Source organism: Anomaloglossus baeobatrachus, unplaced genomic scaffold (genome assembly GCF_048569485.1).
Source record: "Anomaloglossus baeobatrachus isolate aAnoBae1 unplaced genomic scaffold, aAnoBae1.hap1 Scaffold_176, whole genome shotgun sequence".
NCBI classification, from domain to species: Eukaryota; Metazoa; Chordata; class Amphibia; order Anura; family Aromobatidae; genus Anomaloglossus; species Anomaloglossus baeobatrachus.
Window position 1 is genome coordinate 266610 of NW_027441946.1, and position 13812 is coordinate 280421.

General features: G+C 46.8%; 1 pseudogene; it reads right to left on the reverse strand.

Moving 5' to 3' along the window:
* Positions 1–458: 458 nt before the first annotated feature.
* LOC142260742 (U2 spliceosomal RNA) lies at positions 459–666 on the reverse strand (annotated as a pseudogene).
* Positions 667–13812: the final 13146 nt, after the last annotated feature.

The window sequence follows — 13812 nt, forward strand, 5'->3', positions numbered from 1 at the left end:
CCAGGAGAGGGAGCCAACAGATCACTAAAGACATCATCATTGCTCAAAGAAAACACCGAAAAACAATGGAAGCTTTAATTGGAGTGGAATCTGATAGACAGCACCTGATGCCAAGTCTGCATCTTCTAACACCTGCAGTCACTGCAGCAGCTGAATCCAATGTGTCCAAAAGGGATCTATTCTATTCAATTGCAAATGATCTAGATAAGACTGAGAATAAGATACTGCACGGGACATAGCAGAGTTGGTCAAGTTGAGTGGAGATGAGTTTGCTATTTGGCACAGCTTTTGCATCAATAAAGCAAGTAAAAGGTGTGAAAGATAAAAAAAAGGGTGAAAGTGTGAAAAGTGAATTGGCCAAATTGAGGTGCATATAAAGTTTTTGCTTTCTTTCAATTCACTAATGGGGCTCATTTGAATCAGGTGAATTGAGTTCTGCTTTTGGAAACTGGGTTAAGAAGGGGTGCACCGGTTCCTGGAGGTACTGCAATACCAGGTCAATGCGTGGAGTGGACAGAGCAAGATTTTTTCCATCTCCTTGTTCTAAAAATCCATTTAATATATGGTCCCCAGAGAGGGGACGTATCAGATATTAAACTGATAAGAACAGATTTAATTTTTTTTTTTTTCTGTTTATCAGTAGGACTTCAAAATAACAAAGGTGATCGCCTCCCGTTGCCTGGGAACCGTCCAGGCACAAGAGGGCTATGTGTCACCAGAAGGCGCACACACTTCCTCAAGGCCGGCAGACGTGCAATCCCAGGCACCTTCCAGTACCGACCAAGGTAGCGTCCTCCGAAACTACACTTGATCTTAGCCAAAAGGCCGAGAAGCTATAACCCGAATTGGTTACGGCCTTGAGTGGCACCCTGGCCTATACCGGACACATCTTAGGGAGAGGGAGACAAACCCACGCCTACAGAAGACATTTTGTCACCCAAGCCAACCCTTGAAAAGGCTGTTTTGCAGAGCAAAAACAAGAAGAATGATGCTTTTTGCAGCCGCCGCCCACTGCAATTAATCTGAATAACTCCTCCTCCTCCAAGCACCTCCCCTCCCCCTTGCAGTCTTTCCAATTCATGATACAAAAAGACGGACGGACAGGACAGGACAGGACAGGCTGCCTGACTTTCCGTCACTGCCACCCTTTGCCATCCTTGCCCGTAGAAAGCCCTTTCATCATCCCCAAACCCTAATCTTTTCCCTTCCCTTCCCAGCTGCGTCTCACTCCCTTTCATTAGGAAGTGAGCGCAGCCTTTTCTCCGTTCTGCACATGCGCGACGTTAAACACAAATGCGCAGGCGTGCGTTCCATTAGCCTCACTGCATTCCACTCCCATACAGGAAGTGGGCGCAGCTATTACTACGGTCGCACATAAAAGAACCCACGGCCACCACTGCACACAGCTGACTCCACCACAGGACACCCACTTCTACACCAACGCAGGTAAGACAGGATCGGCACCTCTATGCTCCCGTTACAATCAGGCTCAGTCACCATGTGATAACGCTCTCAACTCTTTAGTTGCAGGCTCCCCTTGCTTCACCTCCACTGGCTGTGCTGCCATTTCCTCTCCCACCTGGAAGGTATACTTTATTCCACTATTTTCCTGTTTCTCTCTTCCCCCTTTTCCCATAACCTACTTTTATCTGCATTTGTGGGGTATCTATATGCTATTTACATCATAGTTTTATTCATTAATATGGAAGGGAAGAGTGCCCATGAGAGTGTTGAACTGCGGAGAGCAAGAGATTAAGCTGCTCCGATTTGCCACCATTGATAAGCTGTTCTCAGTAGATACACATGCTATCCAAACAGCAGCATCCACCATTGCTTCAGCCCACCCATTCAGTGACAGCTCACCAAGTCAGCCAGAGGAGTGGTGTAAGGAATTACACGTAGGCACTGACTCCACACCTTCACATCACAAGAAGGGGGTCTACAGGCTAGTGCAAGAATACGAGCAAGTCTTCAGCAAACATCCGCTAGACTTTTGAAGAATAAAAGGGGTCAAACACTACATCCCCACAAGTGCACACCCACCCATCAAAGAGAGATATAAGCCAAAACTACCTGCACATTACCAGTGTACCAAGGACATGTTGAGCAACATGAAGGAGGCTGGGGTTATCCGTGACAGTTGTAGCCTCTGGGCAGCTCCGTTGGTCCTGTTAAAGAAGAAGGACAGCACCACTCCCCTGTATTGAGGAATAGCTAGCTGCATTGAGAACTGCAAATTATTTTTCTACCCTTGATCTCACTAGTCGCTATTGGCAAGTGTCCGTTGCTGAGGCAGACCGGGAGAAGACCGCCTTTGCCACCCCGATGGGTCTCTGCGAGTTCAAAAGCATGCCCTTCGAGCTGTGCAATTTGCCAGGAACCTTCCAGAGGCTGATGGAATGCTGCTTGGGACACCGAAACTTTGAAACGGTACTGCTATACCTTTATGATGTTATTGTTTATTCTAAAGCAAACAAGATTTTAGGGTGTATAAAAAGGGAGATTAGATCCGGTGATCCCAACGTATTGTTAACCCTCTATAAATCACTTGTAAGGCCACATCTGGAATATGGGGTAAAGTCCTGAGCAGGTTGATAACCATTGGTTTGAGCATGGTAGGGTGTAGTGCGCATCTTCCTGCATCGGTAAAAGCTGCAGAAGTCCTTGAAGATTTCCGCTTCAAAGGCAGTGCCTTGATCTGTGAGGACTCTCTCTGAGTAGCCATGAGGTCTGCATAAGTGTGCTTGGAAGACCTTCGCTGCAGTATGGGCCATTAGATCTTTGACTTGTACCACAACCATAAATCTCGAGTAGTTGTCTACCATCGTAAGTGCATACGTGAGCTCGCCTCGATATTCTGCAACAAAACTCCCTTTTTCGATTTCAGTTTCAGCAAACACTCCTCTTCCTGTAGAAAATATTTATCATTACCTAAGACAGTCATTCTAATGCATGACAATATTAAGGCAATTTAGTTAAAACTTGTTTTAACTCACCTTTAAGGGGATTGATGTATTTCATGGTCAATCCAGGTTTGTCAGTGATGGCACTGACATAATGTATGGCGTCTTTTTCGGGCGTTATCCTTTGCCTTTTCATTGTGAAAATCCAGTTGCCTATATCAAAGCAAATTCTACTACTTGTAAAGTATGCAGAAAATGAAATGTAGAACATATAACATCAACTGCTTAGGAACGCATCATAGGTTAGTACTTAAAAGGATATTGTCATGTTCTAGTCATAATGCAAGCTGGACATTTTTCATGTTACCCTGTAATCGCCGGCCTGTTCTAATGCTCACAAGCCAAGATATAGGCTCAGCTGCTAAGGCTTCCCTCTGCCTTCTGAATGAAACTTGAATATGTCTGGCTCACTGTGTATATAGCAGGTGCTCAGAAAAAATAAGAGTCAATTCAATAGAAATAGCTCTGGCACACTATAGTGATCAATAACGTAAGAAAAGAACTCTTGGAATGCTGAAAATTCTTTATTTGTGCAAAAGGATAATTCATCCAACGTTTCGACCTTGTTTTTAGGTCTTTATCAAGGATAAAGTTATCTAAGATCATAAAGGGTTACAAAACCATATAAACACGTAATTAGTACATAGTACAACATAACAGTACAATATATTGCTACTTGAGAGTACAATGGGTCAAATAACCATGATGCACATACAAAAAATTTTTCCAAAGCCATAGTGAAAACATTTGTACTGAGGAAAGAAAATTTCCACATGACCTATCTGGAGAAACATTCTGGATCAAACAACCAAAAATAGTCAAGCAGGTAAATACACACCTATATGGATAACAGGATGATATGTGTTCAATTGTATAGCGTCATTGCCATTAAGGTACAAATGGAAAACTTGCAATCCTATATAGTGAAGGAAATGAACACATATCATATCAAAGAACACAGGAACATGGGTGTGAGAAAAACCTCAATGTTTATACTTTGTTCTTTATAATGGTGTGAACATGTATATGTCTCAGTACCTTATGCACTTGAGAATTCTAGTGAGTAGATGATGAAAGCCTATTTCAGAACTGGAATCGGTAAATAATTGTAGGTGGAATCTAAATGAAAAGATGGTACAAGTGTTATCATGACACGTGGGCTATAACACAATGGACCGTGTGACAAAGAAGAAAGGAGAGAAAGAAGAGGAAGAAAATGCAACTACCTGTAACATTACGTGATAGTCACTGGTAAGTATCACTTGACAATTCAAGTGAAAAAGGATTCCTTTATTAAAGGGTTCTCAGTCGCCTCAGGATCATGAAATACTAGGGTAAATGATATGAGAATGGGTAAGAAGCACCACTAAAGGAAATATGAGATGCAGGACATATATCTATAAACCCCTGAACTACATGATAGAAATAAAAAGAAGAAAAAAGAAAAAAAAGAAGAAAGAAGAAGAACACATAGAATGCGGAAAGAGAATGGGTACAACTACCTGAGTTACTGCAGGGAGGCCCCTGGTTGGTATTGTGAGGGTTAGTGGAATTCCTTCACTGAAGGGTTCTCAGTTGCCTCAGGTTCGTGAAAAATGCTATAGACAAATAATGCCCGGAGAAAAGGGGTTCATATACAGCGAATAATGGTAATACAAGGTACATGTGTCACATGTAATAGTATATATATATATATTGTACTAAGATCTACACCAGAAATAGAAAGTAGTCCCTCTGCCTTCTGTCTAGGTGCCCTGAGTTATGTCCTGTAAACTGTCACAGCGACCCAGACACACATGTGTAGTAGGGGAATATCCCTGCTGAGATGCCAGTGCTAGAGCACACGTTTGCTGTGGAGTTGAACGCTATGTGAGCAGTTCTTACCTTCAATGAGCAGAAGTCTCTTTTTTCAGATTTCAATATCTCTGTGGGTATCTGGCAGAAATATGGAATACTCTTTACTGCTAAGACCCTGTACACCACTCCCACTAAAGGGGGCTTTACACGCTGCGACATCGCTAATGCGGAGTCGTTGGGGTCACGGAATTTGTGACGCACATCCGGCCGCATTAGCGATGTTGCTGCGTGTGACACCGATGAGCGATTTTGCATCGTTGCAAAAACGTGCAAAATCGCTCATCGGTGACATGGGTCTCCATTCTCGATTATCGTTACTGCAGCAGTAACGATGTAGTTCGTCGCTCCTGCGGCAGCACACATTGCTCCGTGTGACACCGCAGAAACGAGGAACCTCTCCTTACCTGCCTCAAAGCCGCTATGAGGAAGGAAGGAGGTGGGCGGGATGTTCCGGCCACTCATCTCCGCCCCTCCACTGCTATTGGGCGGTCGCTCAGTGACGTTGCTGTGACGCCGCACGAACCGCCCCCTTAGAAAGGAGGCGGTTCGCCGGTCACAGCGACGTCGCCGGGCAGGTAAGTATGTGTGACTGGTTCTGTTCGGTGTTGTGCAGCATGGGCAGCAATTTGCCCGTGTCGCGCAACAGATGGGGGCGGGTACCCACACTAGCGATATCAGGACCGATATCGCAGTGTGTAAAGTAGCCTTTAGTCACATGACCAAGACTGTATCTGTGTCCCTACAACACACTTGAGACAAATGTGTGTGTGAGCCTGCATTGTGGGGTATATATAATATATTATAGAGCTGGGAAGGATCATTCTAAGCAGTGAGCTGTTCCAGTATTTGTAGGAAAATACCCAGTAGAAGCCTCAAACACAGCACCAATACCTCCCATCAGTATCCCACCACAGTGCCATGTAACCCATGCCCTACACTCCCATCTACACCAATACTATACAGGCACAAACTAGTATATCTGACTAAAAACCCCCAAAATATGAAGAACGGCCTATAGTTGAGTGTGGATATAAAATCTATGTGAGCAGAGCTAGAATAGAAATCACTGATCGCATTGAAGTCATTCTGACCATAAATCACCATGATATCAAGGTGAGGAGTTGTGTGTTACTGCTGGGAGGAAAGGGTTAACAGTGGAATATTAAGGTGCATTTCTGTGTGCAGTGTTACTAGTCAATGTACAAATTGTCTCTCCAGTAAAGGAGACAAACTCTAGCACAGCGCCACCTATTGGAAGTAGCGATCCTAAAAGTCACAAGTGGATTTTCAACAATCCATTGCAATATGACTCAGGATATATAAGCCAGATCAGAATCCCAATTTGCAGACACGGTGTTTCGGGGTGCTTGCCCCTCGTCAGTGCAAAGTATGGGGGTGTCAATGTAGTCATTGTAACAATTCAGTATGAGCTGCTCTTGGTGCCGGGGGAGGGAGATGCTCTCCTGAGCAAGATAGATGGGGAATGAACATGATATCTATATAGTGTAAGGCAGGGGGTCTCAAACTCGGCTGGGTGTATGGGCCGCACAGAGGAAAAAAATAATGTGGGGGGCTGCATTCTTTGCAGGACAAAGTGACATTTTTATTGGTACCATATATATATTTTTTTTTCACACACCTTTGGATGACTGATTTTCAACATTTTTCACTTGTTTATTATAACAAATGTGCACATTCTTTGGTTAAATCTAAAAAAAAAAAATTGATGTTAAAAAAAAGTTATGCCTTATTTTGTTTTTTTTACAGTTTATCCCTTTCTTTTAACTAATAGTGTTACAATTATGACGCTAGCGTTTTGTGAAGGGAATGCTTTGCCTACTTCCGTGACTATGGCCTTCCAGAACTGCTGCATTTTGGCTGACCTCTCCGCCTCGGGAATAAGAGACATAAAGTTCTCCTTGTAGCGTGGGTCTAACAGTGTTACCAACCAGTAATGATTGTCGGCCAAGATGTTCTTAACGCGAGGGTCACGAGACAGGCAGCTTACCATAAAGTCATCCATGTGCGCCAGACTCTTAACAGCCATCACTTCAATATCCAGACCAACACGATGACTGAACATGCTGTCCTCCTCCTCCTCCTCCTCCTCCTCATCTACCCTGTCCTCTGGCCAGCCACGCTGAACTGAGCATATGACTGGTATGCATGTCATATCCTCAATTTGGTCGGAGAGTTGCTCCATGTCTTCATCTTCCTCCTCGTCATAGTCCTCCACTGCACGTTGTGATGAGACGAGGCTGGGCTGTGTGTTATCACCCACACCCACTACTGTTTCTTGCTCCAACTCATCGTGTTCCGCCTGCAATGCATCATGTTTGGTTTTGAGCAGAGACCGTTTTAGAAGGCAGAGAAGCGGTATGGTGACGCTAATAATGGCGTCATCGCCGCTCACCATCTTGGTGGAGTCCTCAAAGTTTTGGAGGATGGTACATAGGTCAGACATCCATCTCCACTCCTCAGGTGTTATGTGTGGAGTTTGACCCATTTCCCGATGGCTTAGGTGATGCAGGTACTCAACAACTGCCCTCTTCTGCTCACATATCCTGATCAACATGTGCAGAGTTGAATTCCAATGCGTGGGGACATCACACACCAGTCTGTGAGCCGGAAGATGCAAATGACGCTGAAAGCCGGCAAGGCCGGCTGAAGCAGTAGGTGACTTTCGAAAATGTGCAGACAGGCGGCGAACTTTTACCAGCAGATCAGACAGCTCTGGGTATGAGTTTAGAAACCGCTGAACCACGAGGTTGAGCACATGGGCCACGCATGGAACATGTGTCAGCTGGCCTCGCCTCAAAGCCGCCACCAGGTTCCGGCCATTGTCACACACAACCTTTCCTGGCTTTAGGTTCAGAGGTGTGAGCCAGTGATCTGCATGCTGTTTTAGAGCTGTCTACACCTCTTCTGCATTGTGGGGTTTGTCACCTATGCAGATTAGCTGCAGCACAGCCTGTTGCCGCTTCGCCGAGGCAGTGCTGCAGTGCTTCCAGCTTGGGACTGGTGTGGAGGGTAAAGTGGATGAGGATGCGCAGGAGGAGGAGGAGGCTGAAGAGCATGACATTCCGGAGCTGTAGAGTGTGGGTGAAACCCTGACTGAGGTAGGGCCTGCAAACCTTGGTGTGGGAAGGACTTGTTCCGTTCCTCGCTCAAACTGGGTCCCAGCTGGGCTGGGCTGGGTCCCTACCCGGCTGGGTAGGGCGTTGTGGGGGGTTTGTCTATCTCCGTTTGAGGTGAGTTTGTTTAAGTTAGCCTTTTCTTTGGCGTTTTTTGGAGCCCTGCGGGTTGGGGAGTTGGTATCGCCCAGTAAGGCGTTCCCCGGGGGCTTGGATTGGGGTGACATTATGTCAGTGGAAAACGGAGTTGAATTTTGGATTAGGAAATCGAAAACTGATCAGAGAGGTGTGGGTAGACTAGTCCGTTTGGGGATGGTTGTGGCATCTGATATGTGCCCGTTCAAGTGTCTCGGGAATTTTCAACAGATCCGTCCGAAGGTGGATGGCCCCTTATTACATATATCTTTTTATCGAGATACCAATTTGTGAGTGTTTTTAGGGCATGTTTGAAGTCGTTGGGGTTAGATCCGAAGTCTTTCGGATTGGGGCAGCGACGGAGGCCTCTATATGCGGCCTACCGGAGGAGACAGTTAAGCAGATTGGTAGGTGGAAGTCGCAGCGCTTTAAGTCGTATGTACGTCCCCAGGTGGTTGTTGGCAATTGAGGGGAAAAGGGGGGGGGTATTAGGGTATTAGGGTAGCAATGGGGGGGGTGAGAGTGTGTGTTTTTTGTCAATTTGGTTTGGTGAGGCAATAAAATGGTGTCGTCTGTACATTTTGTATTGCAGAAGCACCCCCCCTTCCTTCCCTGGTCTGGATCCTTGGCCACTCTTATGTGTATTGGGGAGCCCGACGAGCGGACGCGAGATGGAACTGGAGACAGCTAGGTTTTGAGAAGGACCTGGCTCTCGTGCGATGGCTCGGTGTTCGGGGGTTAGGGTGCAGGAGGTGCATAGATACGCCCGGTTGGACAGACCTCCTGACATCTTAGTGTTGCATGCCGGGGGGAATGATTTGGGTGGGCGTCCTTTTCGAATCTTGATAAAGGACATCAAACATGATTTGTTACGGTTATGGGCGTCGTTTCCAGGTCTAACGATAGTCTGGTCAGAGATAGTAGCGAGAAAGAGTTGGCAGAAAGCGCGGTCAGTTGACAGGTTGAACAAGGCGCGGGCGAAGGTTAATAGGGCGATCTCGAAGTTTGTTAGTCGGAACGGGGGTATAGCAATACGGCATGTTGAGTTGGAAAGGACGGAAGAGGAATTTTGGTTGGCTGACGGGGTACACCTTAATGCGGTGGGAACTGACTTATGGGCTCTTGGCTTGCAGGGAGGTATTGAGAGGGCCCTTTGCTTGCGGGGGGTCTCAGGCACTTGAAGGGTTTCAAGGTGCCTTCGTTGTGGTGTTGTTTATTGGTGGGTCCTTGAAGTTGGTTTAAAATTGGTTCGGGGATTCATCCGGGTATGGATCCCCTCATTGGCAGAATTGATGGTCCCCTGGTGATTTTGGGGGGGAACCCCGACGGGGTATGTCGGGGCCCCTGGGGGTGTGGTTGGGGTTGACGGAGGATTAACCCTTATAATTTGGTGCTCCTGAGCCAGTGTGGGTAACGGCTGGGAGCAAGTTGAGGTTTTTTATTGCTCGGTTATGGGAATCACCAGGGTTTTGGTAGCTTCAAGGACCTTACCACATTGCAAATTTAATTGGTTATGTATTCTTGTTAATAAAATGGCTGCTATGGCCAAAATTATCCAAAGATAAATTTGTGTCTGTGTAATTACTTTTAAATAAGAAATGGGAATGGAGGTGTGGGGTATGAAAGGAAGACCGGAGTCAACAATTCCAGGGTCAAGCATGTTTATTTGCGTAAGCTTCGTTCCAGGGTAGAAAGGGTAAGAGTGCCTTTCAGAATTCGAAGTGGTCAGACTGTACGGACCACCAAGAACTGCAGGAGAGCTTGAACATCTTCCCATGGATTTGCGACATCCTCCCTCATCAGTTACGTAGGTAAGCAGGTTCTCAGCATTGCAGCCCATTTGTTGTCTTAAGTTAGTTAAGCGGGGTTAACTAACCTGTCAGTTCAGCCTCAGGTCTAAAGCAGAGGCCTGGACTCCACTCCTTACTCCTCACTCCACAACTCTCCTTAAAAACAACTGACTCCTTTTTCCTGCCCCGGGGTCTCCAGACCCCTAGGTGGGCGTTTCCTTCCGTCTGGTCCTGCCCACTGGTGTGCCTGTCTTTCCCTAGGGGAGGTGACTAGGGTTTTCTGGTTGGCTTTGTGTGACTTAGGTGAGGGAAGTTGTTATGCGGGGGCCTATGTGTGACTATCTGCAGTGTCAGGGCGTCACATATGTATGTGTGTATGTCTGCTAAAGGAATCCGCACCGTCATATTTACAAACACAAAATTTTGCAGACACCTCATGTGACTCAGGGAACTTTGTAGACTATGTTTTAACAGGAATATTTAACCTTTACAGTTACTCTCCAAAAAACCTGCCTCCATTAAACTGAATGGAGGTGGGAGCTGCAAGTTATTAATAGCAGCTGTGATTGGTTGCTATAGGAACAAAGGACATTCATAGTATAAGAAGCTTATGTGTGAGATAATATGATGTCAGTGGGGAGACAGATAGAGAGAGACAGACACAGACTGAGAGACAAACAGACAGAGACAGATAGGCATAGACAGACAGGGAAAGAGACAGAGACAAACAGACAGAGGCAGACAGGGAAAGAGACAGACAGAGATAGACAGGGAAAAAAGGCAGACAGACAGAGACAGAGAAAGAGACAGAGGCAGATAGGGAAACAGACAAAGACAAACATACAGAGACAGGCAGGAGAAAAGGCAGACCGACAGGGAAACAGACAGACAGGGGAAGAGACAGACAGAGAGAGACAGACAGATAGAGACAGACAAAGAAATACAGAGATAGACAGGGAAAGAGACAAACGGGGAATGAGTCAGACAGAGAGAGACAAAGAGAGACAGGCAGAGAGAGACAGGGAAAGAGACAGACAGGGGAAGAGACAGACAGAGACAGACAAAGAAATACAGAGACAGACAGGGGAAGAGACAGACAGGGGAAGAGACAGACAGGGGAAGAGACAGACAGACAGGGAAAGAGACAGACCTGGAAAAGAGACAGACCTGGAAAAGAGACAGACAGACATAGAAACAGACAGCCACAAAGAGAGAAAGACAGACAGACACAGAGAGACAGACAGAGATAGAGAGACAGAGAGACATGGATAGAGATAGAGACACACAGAGACAGACAGATGACAGAGACTGGGAGAGAGACAGACAGAAGCATAAATCCCTAACTAAAACTTAACATTTAATGATAGTTTTAAAAGGTAAAAAAACACAAATCATGTAAATAGCATGACTCTCTTCTGTGCATAGAGTCAAAATTTTGTGTTTGTAAATATGACGGTGCGGATTCCTTTAGCAGACATACACACATACATATGTGACGCCCTGACACTGCAGGTAGTCACACATAGGCCCCCGCATAACAACTTCCCTCACCTAAGTCACACAAAGCCAACCAGAAAACCCTAGTCACCTCCCCCAGGGAAAGACAGGCACACCAGTGGGCAGGACCAGACGGAAGGAAACGCCCACCTAAGGGTCTGGAGACCCCGGGGCAGGAAAAAGGAGTCAGTTGTTTTTAAGGAGAGTTGTGGAGTGAGGAGTAAGGAGTGGAGTCCAGGCCTCTGCTTTAGACCTGAGGCTGAACTGACAGGTTAGTTAACCCCGCTTAACTAACTTAAGACAACAAATGGGCTGCAATGCTGAGAACCTGCTTACCTACGTAACTGATGAGGGAGGATGTCGCACATCCATGGGAAGATGTTCAAGCTCTCCTGCAGTTCTTGGTGGTCCGTACAGTCCGACCACTTCGAATTCTGAAAGGCACTCTTACCCTTTCTACCCTGGAACGAAGCTTACGCAAATAAACATGCTTGACCCTGGAATTGTTGACTCCGGTCTTCCTTTCATACCCCACACCTCCATTCCCATTTCTTATTTAAAAGTAATTACACAGACACAAATTTATCTTTGGATAATTTTGGCCATAGCAGCCATTTTATTAACAAGAATACATAACCAATAAAATTTGCAATGTGGTAAGGTCCTTGAAGCTACCAAAACCCTGGTGATTCCCATAACCGAGCAATAAAAAACCTCAACTTGCTCCCAGCCGTTACCCACACTGACTCAGTAGCACCAAATGGTTAGGGTTAATCCTCCGTCAACCCCAACCACACCCCCAGGGGCCCCGACATACCCCGTCGGGGTTCCCCCCCAAAATCACTAGGGGACCATCAATTCTGCCAATGAGGGGATCCATACCCGGATGAATCCCCGAACCAATTTTAAACCAACTTCAAGGACCCACCAATAAACAACACCACAACGAAGGCACCTTGAAACCCTTCAAGTGCCTGAGACCCCCCGCAAGCAAAGGGCCCTCTCAATACCTCCCTGCAAGCCAAGAGCCCATAAGTCAGTTCCCACCGCATTAAGGTGTACCCCGTCAGCCAACCAAAATTCCTCTTCCGTCCTTTCCAACTCAACATGCCGTATTGCTATACCCCCGTTCCGACTAACAAACTTCGAGATCGCCCTATTAACCTTCGCCCGCGCCTTGTTCAACCTGTCAACTGACCGCGCTTTCTGCCAACTCTTTCTCGCTACTATCTCCGACCAGACTATCGTTAGACCTGGAAACGACACCCATAACCGTAACAAATCATGTTTGATGTCCGTTATCAAGATTCGAAAAGGACGCCCACCCAAATCATTCCCCCCGGCATGCAACACTAAGATGTCAGGAGGTCTGTCCAACCGGGCGTATCTATGCACCTCCTGCAACACCCTGTTCCACCCTAACCCCCGAACACCGAGCCATCGCACGAGAGCCAGGTCCTTCTCAAAACCTAGCTGTCTCCCGTTCCATCTCGCGTCCGCTCGTCGGGCTCCCCAATACACATAAGAGTGGCCAAGGATCCAGACCAGGGAAGGAAGGGGGGGTGCTTCTGCAATACAAAATGTACAGACGACACCATTTTATTGCCTCACCAAACCAAATTGACAAAAAACACACACTCTCACCCCCCCCATTGCTACCCTAATACCCCCCCCTTTTCCCCTCAATTGCCAACAACCACCTGGGGACGTACATACGACTTAAAGCGCTGCGACTTCCACCTACCAATCTGCTTAACTGTCTCCTCCGGTAGGCCGCATATAGAGGCCTCCTTCGCTGCCCCAATCCGAAAGACTTCGGATCTAACCCCAACGACTTCAAACATGCCCTAAAAACACTCACAAATTGGTATCTCGATAAAAAGGACCCATCCTCGTGACATAATAAGGGGCCATCCACCTTCGGACGGATCTGTTGAAAATTCCCGAGACACTTGAACGGGCACATATCAGCAATGCGTGGGGACATCACACACCAGTCTGTGAGCCGGAAGATGCAAATGACGCTGAAAGCCGGCAAGGCCGGCTGAAGCAGTAGGTGACTTTCGAAAATGTGCAGACAGGCGGCGAACTTTTACCAGCAGATCAGACAGCTCTGGGTATGAGTTTAGAAACCGCTGAACCACGAGGTTGAGCACATGGGCCACGCATGGAACATGTGTCAGCTGGCCTCGCCTCAAAGCCGCCACCAGGTTCCGGCCATTGTCACACACAACCTTTCCTGGCTTTAGGTTCAGAGGTGTGAGCCAGTGATCTGCATGCTGTTTTAGAGCTGTCCACACCTCTTCTGCATTGTGGGGTTTGTCACCTATGCAGATTAGCTGCAGCACAGCCTGTTGCCGCTTCGCCGAGGCAGTGCTGCAGTGCTTCCAGCTTGGGACTGGTGTGGAGGGTAAAGTACTGATGGGGTGGGTGTCT